Genomic DNA, 6,000 nt, shown 5'->3' on the forward strand with positions numbered 1-6,000 from the left:
GCGACAAGCAATTAGGCAAGGAATGCCAAGCCACGCGCTACTGACATCGAGTAGCTGTAATGACACCATTCCGTCCTTTAGAATCCACGCAACAGCTCCATAGTTAATCCGATGATTCGAATTTACAACCGTCACCACATGTTCATTAGCTACAGGCATGTAGTTGAAGAGTGGCGATGATACACCATCCTAATAGCATGGAACCATAATTGCGACCGTGCGCTTTAAACGAACCAACTCTTTAGTATAAGGGTCCGTGGATCGTTTCCCCAGGTATTTACTCTCAGAGACCGAGTTCGTACTCAGAGAGTAGGGGGCTTCTGTTATGGAAAAATCTGAAGCATGGCCGGTCTGGGAGAAACCTCCGAGTAACGAGACCTGGCAAGATTATACTTAGCTCGACCTCATTCCGTCCACTTGAAGTCAGCTCAGACTCAGTTCCGAGGCACGGCGTCAGTGTCGTCCGCTGAGGTTAAGTGAAAGAGTGGGCACGACAATCACTAAGTCAGTCTGAATGGAGACATGACCAATGCAACGTCCCAGTAACACATGATCTGGGAATAACTGCACGATTGCCAAGATTTGCACGTCCGTCAGTTGTGGTTAGTAGCTAAGATTGTGCCGAGAAATACGGGCATGTCCACTTCGGACGCCATGTATAAATAACAATCGAATGCATAGGAACAGGTATGCAAAATCTCATACCCCACACACAACTATACTACTTAGACCCAGATTCCTAGCCTGACTTTGGCATCGGAGGGTCCCCTGCTCTAGCTAGGGTCTCCTTTGTCCTTCTCTTGTGCAGGCTCATAAAGCTCGGAGCAAGCATCCAGAGCTCGACAAGAATGAACTAGATTTCTGCATCATCAAAGATCATTCTAGGGGTTGATCCCAAAATTGAAGCATATCCAAATCTTAATTAGACCATACCACAAGAAAAGTTAAAACTTTTTAATGCCCAAAGTGATGTTTCTTTATCATCCAACCTGTTATGCAAAGATAAGATCAAACAGACATGGGTGAAGTGAAAAAAAAAACAAAAAAAAAAAAACAAAGAAAAAAAAATCACCTAATTGATATAAAACTTGTGGCCCCAAGAACCATTCAACAGTGAACGTTCAATTCACACGGTTTCCACTGGTGTAGTATACCTGAGCTTTATATGTGCTTCATTTTTTTTTTCATAAAACCCTAAAAGTATCGTTTAAAATGGATGGACAGTGTGGATAAAGTGGATGAATTACGGTGGGCCCTACAGAGTTTACTCAATACGCTTAGTGTGCTGTGTTACTAAGTCCGCAGTCTGCTTTGGTCCGACCTGAGCTCCTGTTGGGTCCACCGTCGTGATTTATTTGTTTATCCACGACGTCCATTCATATTCTCGGATCGTTTAAGATACCAGCTAAAAAATGAAGAGATCCAGCGCCCAAGTAGACCACACGAAATAGTCAGGTTGGGTTGCATTGAATAAACGAAGCATTAAATCAAGATACATTAAATGCAAGAGTTGGTCTACTTGAGCGCTGGATATACTTCATTTCTTGGATCATACTTTAAAATGATCTAAGCAAATAGATAGACAGCGTGGATAAACCGATAGATTACGGTGGGCCCGTCCAACCACAGTTGGGAGGAAACCAGATTGGGTACTGAGTTACTCAATACGCTTTTATCATACTGAGTAAACTCAGTTTATCCACACCGTCCATCCAATTTTTCTGCTAATTTTACGGGTTGTTCCCAAAATTGAAGTAAATCCAAAGTTCAAGTGGACCATTCCACAGTGAACAGTATGGAATAATGATTTCCACCGTTGAAACCTTCCTAGGGCTCATAGTAATGTTTATTTGTCATCCAACTTGTTCATAAGATCACAAAGACATGGACGAAGAGAAACCACAAACATCATCTTGATCCAAAACTTCTGTAGCAAAAAAGAATTTTTCAATCGTAGAGGTTCAATCACACTGTTTCCTGTGGTGTGGTCCACTTGAGCTTTGTATATCTTTCCATTTTGAGCTCATGCTCTAAAATTATCTGCTAACATGTATGAACGGAGTTGATAAAATAAATAAATAACAGTGGAGCCTACAGAGTTTACTGATAATGGTACTGAGTTACTCGGTACGCAATCCGGACGCAATCCGCTTCCCTTCATACGACTCGGATTGTGTAGTGTATAACACATCACCCATGTTACGTTCCGTCTAGACGAGCCAAAACTCTGTGGGCCTCACCATGATGTGTGTTTTACCCATGCCTTCTATTCATTTTGACAGATAATGCTCAAGTGAACCATGTTGCAAGAAACTGTTGGGATTGAACCACGTAAGTTTTGGATCCTGCTGGAAGATGCTCATATTTGTATTTTTCTTTTCCCAAAGTCTGTGTGGTCTAATGAACACAGTGGAAGACAAATAAATATCTTGGTGGGCCGTAGGAGGGTTTCAACGGTGAGCATTATTATCTCCCATGCCTAATTTGGTGTGATTCACTTTAGCTTTGGATCGGCCTTTTTTTTTTAGCATGCCCAATAAAAAGACTGCACCGATAAAATACATATATCAAGTAGGGTCGACGGAGTTTTGCATAATGGTACCAACGTCGGTGACGTATTCCTGTAAGGAAATTTCCCGGAACCATCTCTCATCGATTAAGTGAGAACAAAACTCAAAGTCTTGCCATCAAGAAGGGAACGGACTGGCTACTCCCCCGACACCAGCCCCATGGCTGATGGTGGGTGATCTATGGGCCCCACCATGATGTATGTATTTTATCCATTCCGTTCATCCATTTTTAAAAATGATTTTAGAGCTTTATCCCAAAAATAAAAGGATATAAATCTCAGGTGGACCACACCACAGGAAAACACTAGTGATTGGATATCCATCATTTCAACCCTAATAAGGCCCACTGTACTGTTTATTTGACATCCAATCGGTTGATTAGATCATAAAGACTCAGATGAAGGGAAAAAACAAAGATCAGCTTGATCCAATAGTTTTATGGGCCCCAAAATTTTTTTAGTGGTTGACATTCATTCAGTACTGTTTCCTATAATGTGGTCCACTTGAGATTGGGATATACCTCATTTTTTGTGTAATATCATAAAATAATCTAGAAAAATAGATAGACGGCATTGATGAAACACATACATCATGGTGGGGCCCACGGTGCACCGACCATCAACCATTGGCCGGTGGCAGGGGGAGTAGCCAATCCGTTTCCCATCTAGAAGCATGTCGTTGGCGGGAATGTTTCAAAAGCAAAAGCCATCCATCGGTCAAGCAGATGAATGGCTTGGATTTAAGCAATGTCTCCATCTAAAAAGTAGAAAGCGACACGGAAGCCTTTCCGTCCGCGGGCCACGTGATTCTGTATGAAATATGACATGATGACGTGGACCGGTCCTAATGAGGTTCCTAGATCGTTCCAGGTAGATTCAACCGTTCGGATTGCCTTAGAACTACTAGCCCGCTGAACACTACCAAATTGGACAGGAGATTAGCAGAAGGTGCCCTGCTTCCCATTCAGTTTCAGATGGCGTCCCAACTTTTAGTCCAGGACAAATAATAGTGAGTCATTCAAAGGGCTGATGTTCGGTGGACGCGGATGGCTTGCGGTCAGAAGCTAGGTGGGGTGCCATTGTGATGTTAGTGAGAAACTCACTCCGTCCGTCCGCTTTGGTATCTTTTGTTAGGGACATGAGCTTTTTTTTTTTTTTTTTAACCACAAAATAATCCTTTATTTCATAGAATGCAGTATACAAAACACCGATCAAATAAATAGTAGCATCTACCGAAAGAATCCAATCTCCCTCGTTCCGGAATATCTATCTATAACTGATCCAAACAACCCTTTCACAAACAGGAAAAAAAAAAAGTGGCCATATATGTAACAACAACAACAATAAATAAAGGGTAATTGGCATTTACCCCCTCTCTTTTTGGTGCACAAACCGCCCTTTTCTACTCATGGTATTAAAATAATAATAATGGTAGACTATCTAATACCAAATTAGAAAAGGAAGAGGTGTATGCATCGAAAAAAAGATGGGGTTAAATTGTTGTAAAAAAGATGTCTTAAATCTTGTTATCCCATGAGTCGAAGAAAGTTCGACTCGAAGTCCAACAATAATATATTTGAAATTCCTGAAGTCTTCGATCAGTCGAATGACAGGTTCGACTAGTCGAAAGTTACGCAGATTGTGCGTAGATTTTGTGCGGACTGCATAAATTTAAGGCGGTTTTAGAGAAGTGTGTAAGTGGAGTTTCCTAAACTATAAATAGGAGTCCCTAGAGCCATTCTAGGAGATGTTAAAGCTTTCTAAATGTATTTTAAAGGTTTTTAGAAGGGTTTCTAGGGTTTCAAAGGGTATAGCAAGGGTGAGATTCGAGGTTGTATGAATCGGGTAACTCCTCTCTCTTTGTAATTTATATTTTCATAGTGAAGATTTGTCGCTTTGTACCGTGGTTTTTTTTCCGAAAGGGTTTTTCATATTAAATCTGTGTTCTCTTGTATTTGCTTGGTGCTCTTGGATTGCTATCCTAAATCCATATCTGTGTGATTCTGCAGCACAAATCCCAACAAGTGGTATTAGAGAAATCGTTGGGGCACAGATCTAAATATGAGGGATAAGTAATAATGGTAAGCACTATGTATGATATTGAGAAGTACTCAGGAAAAAATAACTTTGCGTCATGGAAGATTAAGATGATCAGTTCTTTAATCAAGCAAGGCGAAGATGGTGCTTTTGAGGAAGTCTATTATGTCTGATGATGATTGAAATACCCTTAATAAGAAGGCTTTATCCTCGATCCGTTTATGTCTCCCAGGTGATGTTCTCTACAATGTCATGAGGGATAAAACTGCGGCTAAGTTATGGGCGAAGTTAGAGGATGTCTATACGAAAAAATCCTCTGAAAATCGCCTACACTTGAAACGTCAGTGGTATAACTTCAAGATGGCAGAGGGTGAAGATCTGGAGCCTCACATCAGTAACTTTAATAAATTAGTTTGTAAATTGGTGGATATGAAGGAAGTGATAAAAGATGAGGAACAAGCATGCATGTTGTTGAATTCTCTTCCGGCATCTATAAGTTATTCAAGGACACAATGTGCACCACAAATAAAATCGTGAGTGTCGACACCGTTATCTTAACCCTTCAAGGGAAGGTTGATGTAGAGTGGGTCGCGAACAGTTACATGGCCAAGATGGATCAGAAAAGGCCCGGTCAATGACAGAAGTGATCTAGACCATCGGATCTTAAATCGGGCGTATCTCGCAATCCGGAATGAGTTATCTGACGTAAAATATATGATTTTAGGGTAGAACAAGCTACTTTAGCCAACCAACCCTACTACACCGGGTTACGTAACCCGAATTTGCGAAATACCCCTGTATCGACGATCATTTCCCTGTTTTAATTTTGTTTTTACTATAAATTGTAAGTTTTAGTTTGATTATAACTCTTCATCCGTCGAGCTTTAGGAGTTGTGCCCAACGTGAAAAGAGCTTAAAATAATTAGGAGAACGGTTTGGTGAAGCCAAATAGGACACTTACTATTTTTGGCCGAAAACCTTGCGCACTAGTAGACATCACGACCGTCTATAAATAGTAAGTTTACTATTTATAGTAAGTCGTGAATTCTAGGAGTTTTAGTTGTAGTTTGATTTTGATTTCTTTTCCATTACTCGGTACCCCTATTTAAAGGGTTGTGAACTCATTTTTAGGAATTCATTAATCAATTTCGAATTTATTAGAATTTATTTCTATTTCCTGCTTTCTTTCCTCATGGATTCGAGAAGTCTCTGTGAGGAGTATAGAGAAGTTCCGTGGATTCGGAATAGTTATCCTCTTGAGGAAGATGGTGCTCGACCTCATGTCCTCCCCTGCATCAAAGGTCATGAGAAAGCAAAACAACGACATGGGGACATCTTCTGATGCATTATTTATGAGGGGCAGGAATTCTAAATAAGGTACAAGATCTTCAAGC

Source organism: Magnolia sinica, chromosome 17, assembly GCF_029962835.1.
Source record: "Magnolia sinica isolate HGM2019 chromosome 17, MsV1, whole genome shotgun sequence".
In the NCBI taxonomy this organism is placed as follows: domain Eukaryota; kingdom Viridiplantae; phylum Streptophyta; class Magnoliopsida; order Magnoliales; family Magnoliaceae; genus Magnolia; species Magnolia sinica.